Source organism: Plectropomus leopardus, chromosome 2, assembly GCF_026936395.1.
Source record: "Plectropomus leopardus strain MGB_pleo_1.0 chromosome 2, ASM2693639v1, whole genome shotgun sequence".
NCBI classification, from domain to species: Eukaryota; Metazoa; Chordata; class Actinopteri; order Perciformes; family Serranidae; genus Plectropomus; species Plectropomus leopardus.
This window is the reverse complement of record NC_142177.1, coordinates 34,188,173-34,202,363: the sequence shown is the minus strand read 5'-3', so window position 1 is coordinate 34,202,363 and position 14,191 is coordinate 34,188,173. Positions and strand designations below refer to the sequence as shown.

The 14,191-nt window shown below is 37.8% G+C and overlaps 1 protein-coding gene across 2 annotated transcripts in view; it reads right to left on the bottom strand.

Annotated features, from left to right (window-relative positions):
* lrrc38b (leucine rich repeat containing 38b) overlaps positions 1-8,572 on the bottom strand; it is a 64,299-nt gene extending 55,727 nt beyond the window's left edge. For both annotated transcript variants that reach the window (XM_088069323.1, XM_088069321.1), the window contains exon 1: positions 8,328-8,572. The gene's annotated coding sequence lies outside the window, so the exon portion shown is untranslated. The remainder of the gene's footprint in view (positions 1-8,327) is intronic.
* Positions 8,573-14,191: the final 5,619 nt, after the last annotated feature.

Genomic DNA, 14,191 nt, shown 5'->3' with positions numbered 1-14,191 from the left:
CTCAGTGCAGAGAGACAAATGTCCCCATCAATTCTCCTCCAATCTAATGGGTGTCTCCGAGGGAGCCACAGCAAGGAGTTTCGCAATCACTCATGCCCCCCTCTCTTATCATTCACAACACCTTCCTGGCAAATGTCGGCGTGTCATAGCCTAACCAGACTGCAGCGCATGTGTGTGTTTCGTGTGCTGTGTGCGTGTGAGTGAGTGAGTGGGGGGCATTGAGACATCTGAGTGTGAGATGGATTGGAGCGGTGATGTGGAGGCAGCAGGATAGCGAGGGTAGAGAGGACAGCCACCGTGAAACGTCTCCCTCTGCCAGTATTAGTCAAAGCAATTCAATCTATCATCCTCCTCTCCAGCTCCGCGCCCCCTCCACTCAGCTGTCAGTCTGCCCTGAAGAGTGTGATGGATGGACTCCACTCGCTGTTTATTCCAGCTCCATGAAAGCAGCAGTTCTGGGTAAAAACGCCACGGACAGATTGTTTGTTTTAACTTACGCGGATCGCTTTGCATGTCAGAAACCCACATCTAAAGTCAATAATCCTGTTTTTTTTTTATTTTCTTTTATTCAAGTATAAAGAAAAGAAAATGAGACTGTGTTTATGTTCTCATGAGCTCATTAGGAAGTTATATCAAACTGAATTACTTGTAATATCTTCAGGATTTGGATTTTTTTTAATTGATGGGCCTAAAAACTTGCAACTGAAGATATAAAATAAATAAATAACCAGTTGTGATTTAGAGGTCAAAAAAACAAATTTTAGTTATTTAGGTTGAAACACACACACACACACACACACACACACACATATATAAAGTAAAACAGTCTAAAATACTGTACACATTGAAATATACAGTAATCAATCAAATATCAAAATTACATATTAACACTTCATAATGACCATTATTAATAAATAATACATTTACACTGAATTAACCCAATGAAATGATAATTATAACATTGACTAATGTATATGTATGTTACAATGCTGTAATTTGTTATTGCAGGAGTTACTATATTAAGTATTTGTTGATGATTACCAAATAATTTGTAAACCTTTAAGAAATCTTTGTAAAAACATTCCTTAGCAGGATGCACCACATATATGTAAAACCATGTTAATGGCTCAGCTGCTACAATAAGTCTAAAATACACAGTTTAAACAAAACTGATACATTCATACTGTTAAATACTAAAAAATGCATCATTACAACCCATTTAAACTGCAATTTTTGATCCCACAGCCATCAAAGCATAAAAACATTGTATTATTTTTGGGTGTCATTCTGGGCTTTTGCCTTGAAATTTTGTCTAATTTTTACTATTTTCCACCTGATGACATCATTTCTGACCATATTTGGCAAATGGAGAAAATACATGCCCTGTCACAACCAGTGCTGCTGCTGCAAATCATTGACATATGTGATGATCCAAAATAAATCTATTTTGCATTTAGTAAAGTGAAAGTAATTCTTATTTTGTTTGTTTGTTTTTTCATCTATGAGCATAGTGGGATCATGACAAAAACCTGGCATAAAGAGGGTGGAAATTCTGAAAATTAATGAATATCTGATATTTATTATTAGGCCTGATGTTGGTTAAAAAAATAACAAAATGAAAGTAGAGAATAATATTAAGAAATTATGTTTTTTTAAAGCTTTGATTTTGAAATTTTGCGTGCAGAGCGACACGAGTGTGTGTAATATTGAAGCGGGCTTCAATTTGAAGGGTTAATGTATGTCAGTTGTTGTTTGCTAACACTTGTTTTCCTTTTATGCATCTCACTCACACACACACACACACACACACACACACACACACACACAAACACACACACACACAGTGAGTGACTGCACCAGTACAACTGATAAAAAACTATTAAGCTCACACGTTCACTCCCACAGGCAGTCAGTAACATCCTGAACATCATCACCTGATGTCTCTCATCTGGAGGCGGGACTGTGTGACTGCCATGTTAATAATGTCCTCCAATCAATCACCTGAGGACGTGTAGTGATAACGGCCTGTGTAATGTCACCTGGGAGGAGATTAAAGGTGAGCTATGACCTTTTCTGGATTACAGGCAGACCCAATAATCTGCTGAGACCGGCGGACACACCTCGCTGCATCTTAAATATTCCTCCACCTGACCAGAGCGTGGAGGAGGACAGGACAGCACCTCACCGCTGCCGCCGCTGACATTTATCAGCCTGCTCTGACTGATGTCCCATATGCCTCTTGTTTCTCCTTGAAGCCCAATTTCAGTTTCATTTTGTTTGTTGACAAATTTCATCAGCTCAGACAAGACAACAGCGGATAAGCTGTGAAGTTGTCTGTTTAAACCGTTCAGGTAGAAATGTTCGCACTCTCTCCGCTCACTCTCACAAAATAGGGGAAAATTGCAAGTTGTCTAGACAGGCGGAGACCTTGGAGGGGAATTTGTCCTCTGGAGCGTGACACCGGCTGACCGGCTGTCAAACACTGCCCCCCTGAGGTGAGATCTGTTATAACCTGTGTTTATCAGACACATTTGTTTCCTCTTAACCCTTTTTATCATGTTGCTTCTCGGTATTTAAAGCCTGGGTCCTCAAGAAACCGATAGCACTGTTTACACTGAAACATGACTTTCTGGAGGCCATGCTGACCTCTTTTTTTCGGGCCCTCCTCACATGGTTCAGCTCTGTCATCTCTCCTCAAAAAAAAGGTCTGAAAACACCTTTTCTCTGTAATTTTAGAATATGGGAAAATTGGACACATAAAAATAGATATGTAACGTTTAATTTTGAATTGTTTAACCCTTGGTTTGATTTCTTTAAAAAACATGGTAGAAAGCAATAAGCAGCTGAATAAGACACAGCTCACAACTTAGCAGGAAATTGGTTAATAAATAAATAAATAAATAAATAAGTAAAAAATAAAAATAAAACTTCCTCTTTTTTAAAATTAATTTTCAAGGCATTTTTTCGTCACCTTTTACTAACTGTATGCAATTTGCAGGACATCTGTTAATGTACAGTATCTAACCCTTTAAAATGATAATTATATTATCAACAAATGGGGGGAAATGTCCAGAAAACTATATTTATAATTATCTTAATAATATATTAAAATGAAAAAAACAAAAATTTGTTTTTGTGTTTTTTCAGGTAATTTTTTTTTTTTTTTTTTTTGGTGGGAGTGGGGGGCATCTCTTATTAAGTTGCTTGTCACCCTCGTCAATGTTTTTTAATAAAAGAAATAACATGGGGAAAAAAACGTATTGCACTTCAAAATAAAAGTTCTGTCCCAGAAATGTACTGTACTTCAAAATTAAGTGTGTTTTCTTTACAAACTTGACACGTTAACAAGTCACTTACATCAATACATGGTCAACTCGTGACCCACTTTTAGACCACGGACCACCAGTTGGGAACCACTGCTTTGGCATATTCATACTTTAAGCTTTTCCACTGAAGTACGATGTTGTCTGATTGTAACATTCAGAGTTTTGCGAATTTTCCATGAGAATTATAAATAATTTTTATTAAAGTTCTTATTATTTACATGTAATTTCTTAATTAATTAAATTGGGCATGTAAAGCTTTCCAAAAAATGTTTTTAACTGGCATCATTATGCGTACCATAGAGGGTTAAATCATCTTATTTCAAATGTTCTGACAGGATCTTTACATCTTGTTTTGTTCGCAAAAGTTGTTTCTCAGTGAAACGTTCAAACCCAAGACAGATGCTCTTTACGGCTGCACCAGTCCACAGATGGAAATACTCTGGATCTTTCTGGCATTATTTTTCAACATAGTCTCCCAAATTCACTCTGACATTATTGGTTTGTGATTTCCACTAGAATTTAGATTAAAGTTTTGTGGGTTTGAACCACTTTGACCACTTGTCAGGAGGATATTCGGAAACGATCTGATATGGGATTTCTGCCCTTTTTAAATGTCTAACCATGAAATTAAGAAAGACATTTGATTCCATTTTAGTAAAGGATGTTTACGGGGTCAACAAACTTCTCTAAGTGTTTTTTTTCACCTGATTGTGGCCTGAAGTTCATCCTGCTTTTAGTCGACACATTAACGGTCATTTCTGGCCTGACAGAAACTGTGTTTATGAGTGTAAAAGTGTTGCGCTGGCAGAGGTTTGGCATCACTAAGTGCTCTCTATCTTCGCTGAAATCAAGCCACATTGTCAGCCACAAAAGTGACCCGGTCCTCCTCATGGTTTCAGCGAGGAAAACAAACAGTGCTCAAAGGTTGTTTAAAGAGGCCCGAAGGACAGATGCATCTTTGTTTTCCATGGATCTGGCGAGTGTCCAGTGGAGAAAAACAACCAAGTCGATTTCAAACTCTTGTCTGTATTTCAGGAAAAGCAGCAGAGAGAAAAAGTTAAGAGAAAAGCCTCGAGGCTCTCGTGTAAATCATCCACCCTGCTGGATTTTCTTCAACAAGAGAAGAGCTGTGCTTGATGGGGGGGAATCCCCAGAAACGCCTGAGTGAAAGACGGCTGCCAAAGCAAGTGAAATTTGGTTCCAGTTTATGTGAATCAAGGGAAGAATAATCCCCCTTTGTTATTCCTACTTTCAGGCAACTGCACAAAATACTTTTATTTATTAGCTGTTTTGTAAAGGGTAAGCACAGAGAAACACTGACAGCTGCAGCAGTCGAGTCTGGAAAAACACTCAAACAGAAGAATGAAACCAAACAAAATGCAAAACACTGATTGCATTAAAGAGTAACTTTGGTATTTTTCAGCCTGGAACCTATTTTGTAATGTTTTTGTGTTGAAGTGTGTCCAGTATTGAGGGAGAGCGCTGCAGCCGGCAGCAGTGAAACAGGCTGCAATGTAACGACTCTGGGAATTTGTGCAGCATGTCTGCTAAAAGTGTTTGTTTTTGTCACTAACAGATTGGTTCAGATTGGTATTTTAAGTTTCTGACAACCTTGTGGAAAAGATCTCAACAGAGACCGAGCTTTTTGCCAAAGAGTGAGACCCTTTTTGAAACAGCCACTAAATCGCTATCAGTAAACCCTCCACACACAGAGAAATAAACTGTATTCGTTTACAGAGGCAGCACATTTTTTGCACCTAACTGGGTGAATTTCGTGTTTATTTCAACCAAACTAAAGCAAAGATGGCTTTTCATTTAATTTGTTTTATCTAAAAGGACAACACACGTTATTTAACACTTCTGTAAATGTGCCAGTGTCGGTCATCAGCCTAAGTTTCAACTGTAGTCCTTTAGCAAGATGTTTTGATAGCTATAAAATGACCAAATTCACCTAAAAACAGCAGCAGGGTGCCATAAAGACAGCAACAACGACACAAACTGGAACTCTCAAGACAGATCTCGAGCCATGCGAAGCAACAAGAAACAGCAGAACAACAGTACAAAACAAAAGCTTTTTAGCACAAACAGTCATGCACGCAGCAAGAAGCAACAAAACACACTAAGCATAACATGCAGAGCAGCAAAAACATCAAGAAACGGCAAAAAACAAGCAGAGATAAAATACAAGAGTCATAACGTCGACCCTCAATAAATGTTAAAAGATGCATATTCGGGTTATCAATGTTCGTATGCACTTTTGTGAACTTTATTTACGCGACTTTAAATGTTGTTTTACACTGATCAGTTTTGCTTTGGGGTAGATTCTAAATAGGGCTGTCAAACGATTTATTTTTAAAATTGCAATTAATCGCGGGATTTCAATATCAATCACAATTAATCGCATGTTTACAATTACATAATTTTGCATTTTCAATACAGTTTTTAAATCCATATTGACAAGGTGAAGCAATTCTTACCAGATTGTGTTGATTTGGGAATCAAATGAGAGAATCTGCACTCTTCTGGAGCTCCAGTTTAGTTGCTTTCTCTGATTCATTCGTGTAACGGTGAGACATACGACCATTAGGGCGTCACTTAGACCCGATACTTTCACAACGTTGACTAGTCTGCAGTCAGTCGGCACAGCGCTGTAGTGAACTTCTTTAATTTAGTTTTAGCCGCAGCTCTGTTGCTATGCACACACATCAGACTGATGAGCTGCACCTGTGCGCTCAGATCGTAAATGGTATCAAATTCAAGACTGTTTAGGGACCCCAATATGCAGAAATATTCAAATACAATAAGCAGAAATAACACATTTATACTGTGTGCAAAAAAAAAAACAACAATATTTTTTCCCAAAACTGCATGAGACCAGCATAAAGTGGGCATGTCTGTAAAGGGGCGACCAATGGGAACCGCGGAGCCCGTTTTCATTCGGACATCTTTAGATACTGTTTCTTACCAAAATGTAGCCTAGTTTTGGAGCGTTATTTAGTACCAGTATCATCACTCTAGCTTCATATCTCAGCCCAGTACAGCTTCTTAAAGACGGTGATGTATCACCAGGCCAACATTCACCCGCGTTAGGCGTTGTCTCTTTGCTCTTTTTAATTTTGATTAGAAGTGAGTGTCTTAAAGTTAACTTCGGGGTCAGCATTCCTAAATGTTTGCACCATGTTTCCTCTCACATGAGGCTAGCAGCACATTTCTTGCTCTTCCACGTTAAATAAACTTCAGTTTATGAAATCTGTTTTGAGATTTATTTTTGCGCCTTCATCTTCTAACCCTAAGCTTAAAGTCTCTGCTGAGAGGCTCAGATTTGCGCGTTGTGAAGGTCACCTGTCAGTCATGCTGACGGACTGAAAGGCGACCTTCAATTTATGGTTTGCCTCTTTTACTGCGGATTAGCTTTTTTTTCCTTACTGCTAAATTATCCAGTTCAGCTCGACTGAAACTCATCATTTACATTAAATCAGGAAATGTATCAGACTTTTTGTCGGTAAAAATCCATCAAATTAAACCGGAAGCAGAGCCTTTTTTGTTGATTACATTTCATTTTTCCCCCTAACCACTTCTCCCATCAGCCGGCGAGGCCCGGGAGGCTGCAAGTTCTTCATTTCGGCAGCTGATTTCACTTGCACACATTCGGCCACAGAGGGACGTGTAATCACTGAAATGTGCTGGAGCTGTGATTGCGTGGAATAAAAACCTGTTGACTCTCAGCTCCCAGTGACACACGGTGATGAACAACTGCATCCCCACATACTACCTCTGCGTTACTGCTCCTTCATGTTTGCATTACAGTATATGAAACTTTGTTGAAAAGAATACAAATCATTTACGATAGATAGAAAAATATGAAGAAAAACAACAAAAAAATGTAAATTATGTCATTGCATGTGCACGCAGCAGTGCTCGTACATCATGCTGCCCCTACAAGTCAGTGTCCCACTTGGGCCATCCCAGAGTAAAGAAAGACGCCTGGAGACGCCACTGACACACGATTCACACTTAAAAACAAATTTGAATCACATGGTAAAGGCACATAAAAAGGGACTGTTAACACAGAAACTGATGAAAGCAGGGGAGCGTGCAGTGTCTATTTTAAATGTTTCAGGTTGGTTATTTCAGAGTGAATGACAGATTTTTACAGACTTTGTGCCGTCTGCGTATTGGCAGTAACTGGAGGGGTCCTCTGTCGGGCTGCAAATTTTAAGCACTTTCCCTCATCTATAAATCAGTTAAATTAAGCATTGATTAATTGTCATTTTAAAAAATATAAAAAGAGGTGGAATGAAGATAATTTTCTTTTCATGCTCCTTTACACTTTTACACTCCAATACCGAGAGAAATATTGTATTTTTTACTTCACTACAAGAATCTGGCAGCTTTAGTTACTAATTACTTTGAAAAAAATATTTTTTCATACAAATATAGGACTTTATAAAACACGCTTTCTGTTAAAAAAATAGTTCAGCTGAAATTATTGGCTGATTAATCAATTATCCAACAGACAGAATATTAATTTCCAGTCTTTTTCTAATTCATTTTTTTGTCATTTATTTTGAATTATTTTGAGTTTCTTTTTGCTTATGTGTTGGTTTGTCGGGTTGTTTTTTGGCCTTTGGGCAGTTTGGGATGAGAAGATAATTTTTCTGGCCTGATTAGTCATGCAGGAGAGGTTTGTGTTGTTTTTGGTGATGAGGAGTTGAAAGAGGAAGAGGCGCTGTTGTGCTTTTGTCGTCCTGTAAATCTGTAAATCTGGCAGTGATCCCTCAGAGTTTTAATTTGTCCCTCTGCTGTCTCCATATTGTAACTTTCACACTGTTATTGAATTGTCTCTGCAGTGAGCTACAAACAGCTGCGGAGGCTTTTTCTGAGGCTTCCTGCGCCGAGTCTCTGCGCGGGCCTACTTTTCCTCATGTACCCCGCTGTGTAGCTACGCAACTTAAAATAATACTTCACCCGCAAAATGACCAAATGCAGTAAAATCCTCACCGGTGCTGAGCTCTGAAGAAAACGTTGTTGTCCTCTCGCGAGCGAATGTAAAGCCAAAACAAAACAAACATCCCTCGTGAAGTAAACAACTTCAAATTAACAACTAAAAAACGGCACCGAAACTTCTGTTTACGAACTCAACAGTGTAATCCAGGTCTCGCGTCTCCGGTGGTGTGCTCAGTGCTTCACAAACACGCGTTTTCGCTAAAACGTAAAAATACGAAACACTTCCGCTCGTGACTTGACCGCCTTCGGCTCGCGCGTGCGCACAAGCCCCTCTTGAGCAGCGTTTTCATGCACGTGCGTTCCCAGCATGCTCGGGGCACGCTACAAAAGTGTGTTACGTTTTAGAGAAAAATGCGTGTTTGTGTGAAGGACTGCATAAATGAGACTGATTATTCTGCACGAGTTGTGTGAGAGTTTATAAGAGGATGTTTCGATTTAGTTTTGCAGTTTTTTTTCCACTTTTTCTTTTAATTTCGTAAAGAAATTTACTTTTTTTGGAAGAAGGTTTCTTCACAAATGCAAGGACATGCAGTGAGTAATCGATTTACAAATAATAATTTCCGGGTTAAATTTCTTTTAAGTAGCCTACAATTTTGACACACTTGTTTTGGGGGAGTTATTGTACTTTTTACTTCACTTCATTTAGGCTACTTAAAATATTTGATACAAGTAACTAGGCAGTACAAGCTATTAGGCCTATAGGCTACACATTAAAAAAAAACTACAATGATGCTTATGCATTAGCTAATAAGGATCCTAATAACATCATAAATCATATGATATGATGCAGTATTATACTAGTAATCTACCCAGTATGAGGCTGTACAAAGTTTGAACACATTGTTAAACTACAACATTAAAATGTTATACATGTATTGAATGGTGATACAAACAGATTAATATAACACTTGCAAGAAAAAGCCACTCAGCACAACGCAGTACTTTTTGCTTTAAGCAGGCTTAGATAATACTTCTGTATTTTTCATCAAGTATCTATGAATTTCTGGACTTTTACTTGTAGCTGAGTATTTTTTCTAGATTGTGATATTTCTGCCTCTGTTTTAGTACCTTATTCCACAACAGCAGAGGTTATATTGTGCTGCAAAGTTGGTGAAGCTCTTTGAGAATTGTAAATGTTGAGATAACCTACATAAATAAAACTGACTTGATGAGATCTGATGTAATGCTGCATCTCTGACACTAGATGGCGTTAAAGACTCATTCTCTTCAAACCCTCCAAGAGACGCTCAGATTCTCTCTGATTCACAAACAATAAAAATATTGTTTGTCAAATGTAAATTAACTGAGCACTAATTCTGACACAGTGTTTGAATAATATCTCTCTACTAGTTTTTGGGTTTTTTTTTTTAGATAATGTAATATTGTTTTTAATGAACCTAAAATAAAACGCAGATGAGAACAATAAATGTCAGACTGTGGTGGTTTATCGTGCCATTATAATCCAGAGGTAGCATGTCACTGAAAACATTTACTCAATATGGTACTGTACAATGTTGAGGTACTTATCCCTTTTTTAAGCATTTCCATTTTATATAAGGCTACTTTATTTTATTACATTTTCAAGTAGGCTACAGTAAATCTGGGTCCAAAACATTTATTTTGAAATCTTTAGTTACGTTCTAGAGTTAAATTATTTATACAAAATATAAATCAGCTAATAAATGATATTGCATTTTTATGGATTAAGCCTCCCTGCAGTGTAAAAGTAATTAAATGAGCTCCACTTTTATTAGATGCAACATTAGAGTGATGTATCCTTTCATGCATGAATTATTATATCCATTAATATAGTCTGTATTCATTTGCATACATATTTTTTGGTACTTAACATATATTTTAATGCTTTTGTGCCTTTATTTAAGCAAAGTTTTGAAAGTAGGACTTTTACTTGTAAGAAAGTATTCCTTCGTTTGCTTACATAAAATAACCAGTGTGCAGATGAGCCAGACGCCTCCTTCCACCGCCTTCCCTCCTGCTGCTGGAGGCAGAGATGGAGCTCAGCCTAAAACCCAGCGAGCGTTTCACTGCGAGAGGGGAAAGATATCCCCTTTGGTTCTGCCCGACACGATGTGGCATCTGTGGGTTGTGTAACTCAAGTGGAAGGGAATTAAGAAGAAAAGAGGTTCAGGGACTCTAAAAGCAGTCACAGAGAGTTCACATGTCTCTCTGTGTCGCCGTGAAAATGTTCAATCTGCACTTTGATGTTTGTGCTCTGCAGCCAGATCAGCCTCATGGCAACACTGTAGTTTTTGTCTAGATCAGTGATATTCAATGTATGGCCCCAGGGCCAAATCTGTTCATGGACAGTGTGCCGGGTGGTCCCAAAACCATTTTCTAACTCGCAATAAAAATAAAATGAGTTACAGTGGGAACTGTTCTTGTACTTTTATTGTACATTAGGTGTATAAATAGCATTAAAATAGAGCTTGTTTATCAAAAAACAGAGGTCTGAGCTAAGCTGCTAATGTCCTAAAATCCTAGAAATGTCCAAAAATCCTAGAAATGTCCAAAAATCCTAGAAAGTTCCTAAAATCCTAGAAACAACCTAAAATCCTGGAAAAATCCTAAAGTATGAGAAAATTCATAAAATCCTAGGAATGTTCTAATATCAAGGAAAAGTCCGAAGAATTTGAGAAAAAAAAAAAAAACTAAAATCCGAGAACTGTCTTAAAATCCTAAAAACATCATAAAATACTAGAAAAGTCCTAAAATCCTAAAAAAGGGCCTAAAATCCTAAAAACATCATAAAATACTAGAAAAGTCCTAAAATCCTAAAAATGTGCTAAAATCCTAGAAATATCCCAAAACCTTAGAAATGTCATAAAATCTGAAAAAAGGCCTAAAATCCTAAAAACATCATAAAATACTAGAAATGTCCTAAAATTTGAGAAAAGGCCTAAAATCCTAAAATACTAGAAATGTCCTAAAATTTGAAAAAAGGTCTAAAATCCTAAAAACATCCTAAAATACTAGAAAAGTCCTAAAATCCTAGAAACATCCCAAAACCTGAGAAATGTCATAAAATCTGAAAAAAGGCCTAAATCCTAGAAAAGTCCTAAAATCAGAGAAAATTCCGAAAATCCTCAAAGCATCCTAAAAATCCTAGAAACATCCTAAAATCCCAGAACTGTGTAAAGGGCCGCTGGGATTGGCCCCTGGCCTCTTGTCATTTTGCAAAAGTGGCCCCAAAGGATGTTGAGTGTCCCGGGTCTGTATTCTACACATGTAGCACAAATGTCAGCTCTTATTTTGACGGGGAGTGTTTTTTTGTGTTTTTTAATGAATATTCATATTAATCAGGAACTACAGTAAATCTTTGCAATTAAGTCAAACACTCTCACCTGCAGAGCAACATCAAGGAATCATGACACATTTTCCTGCAAGTTTTTTGGCAATTATTTATCATTTAACACGGAAAACAAAGCTGTTGTCTGTCCTTGAATGATGGCTCCCGTTTAAAAGTTTCTCCGAGCTCCCTGCCAAGCCACAACAGTGCGGATCAAACATGGTTATTATTATTTACAGCCAAGGTTCCTGCGAGGCCAACATTAACCTCTCAGTCTTATTTACTGTACCTGCTGGGCCGTATTAACCGAGTCTGAGTCCAGTTAGAGTTGGATGTAACTCTCCGTACCCCGAGCCCACATGTCCAGATTTCTTGGACGCATTAATTCATCAATCCGGGCAAAAGGGGTCTTTTAGCAGTCTGTGCTGCATTAGCCACTGTCTCGTAACTCTCTTCAAATCTGGCTCCCGGGGTCCGACTCTTGAGCTTCTTGCCAATTAAGGGCAGTTGTTCGGTAAGCAGATCCGTTCCTCCTGTGCCCGGAGGAATCACTATGTCTTATTTCATTCTAATTCCACTTTCCATCATGTTTTCGGGAGGAGCGGGACATGACGGGAATGGCTTGTGACAGTTCTGACCCATTTGGAGGTCTTTCCTCACAGCGTGAGCCGGTGAGCTCTTCCTCACGCGCTCGCTCGCTCACTGCGGCCTTTATGTCCTCGTGGGCCGCGTACAGTTTGTCATCTCGCAGACGCCATTTTGGAAAATTTGCAGTGACCTCCTGCCCCCCGGAGAGAAAGTGGACCGAGGACATTTGCTGTTAGTACTGACAGCGGCTACAAAACGCACCACATGTACTACTTATTATTTCATTAATGTCTATACGTTTATAACTGATGTTAATTGCAACAGCTTTATTAAGTTGTTTAATTCATGTTAATGAGCATTTATTGGTGCTTTAAAGTGTCCTGCTCACATTTTGTTAGAGAACATTTTGTCACTTTCTGAATGGAAAAACGTGTTGAACTGAACCTGATTGAACATTTAATGTTTTCAAACTTATAAATGCTGAAATCATTTTTGTTTCTATTACGTGTGTGTCTGTTATATCTGTAGAAATTACACATAACAAGCATTATGACAGTATTGACTTGTAATTTAGTTTTTCCCTTGTGGTTTGGGTTTCCTTTTGTTTTTAAACAAATAAATACCACAAGGTTACATCTCAGTCAGTTGGTAGAGGCCTATATTTAAAAATTATGGGTTCTGTTAAAAAAAAAGAGAGAAAAGAAAAGAGAAAAGAAGAAAGACACGCTTTTGTTATTTTTGCCCCAGATAAACAAAAAATGCAAAGACAATATATTTCATATCTATTTTTTAGCGCGGACATTAAAGGGTTAAAAATAAGTAATAAGCCCCTCCTTCAGACAACTTTTTGGCTGCTAAAAAATAAACAGATCCCATTAGTTGGTGTTTTTTCCTCCTCCAGCATATTTTTTTTCAGCTGCATTTTAATCCACAGGACTCATCCAACAGACTATTCGACCATTTACCTTCTGGAAACCGGCTGCAGAGCATCTGGACAAAAATCCATCTATTAACTACTTATTAACATTTCCAACCGCTGACTGGATGGTTTATTAGAAAGTGAGGAACCCATAACTCTTCGTTATAATTGAATAACTCGTTGAGGGTTTGTTTGAGTCCAGATTTCGGTCCAGATGCTCTGCAGCCGTTTTTCAGAAGTGGTAAAACTGATGGTAAATGAGTAACTGGTTTACCGCCAATTAGTGCAGAATTCAGACGCTGTTGCTTAAAAACTTCTAAATAGTCACTCCAAAGTTATGTCCAATTTTGGGTGTCAAACATATGGACCAAGGGTCCATTTTGGCCCTGCAAGAGGTGTCAGGTTTAAACAGTGAGGACCCCACTTCATGTGAAATGCTGCTGCAGAGGTTTTTCCACTCTGAGCAAAACACAATTCTCTAAAGATAAAATAATAATACTAACTGTGGTCATATCTGAAGATATTGAACATTTTGCAAAATTTTGTCCATCAGCAGTTTCAGCAAAAACAAATACTAGACTTCTATCTTAAAACAGGCGCTGCCAAGACTTTTGACTTGTAAATAATGCAGGAAATAAAATCAAATAACTGCTTCACGTCCGAGGCTTCAGTATCAGATCTAAATATATAGACTCTATGTTTTTCAAAAATAAGAAAAGGGCCAAATAGTAATTTTTTAAAAAACTCAGATCTAATAATATTTTCATTAATATGTGTACTTGAATAAATGTACTTTCCACTGTTGACATTAATACATACATTTAACTATATTTTTCAAACTTTATTATACGACTGCTGGAAACTGCTGCTGCCAGTAGCTCTCTATAATTTTACAAGAAAAGTTGTTGATGGTAAATTTGCCTGTAGTTCAACTTCTTCCAGTGTGAAGTGATTGGTAGCTTGCAAATTTATGCTTTCAAAGTAACTTCCCCAACGCTGCATCTGTGCATGACAGAAAAGTCTTTTTTTTTTTTTCTAAACCCA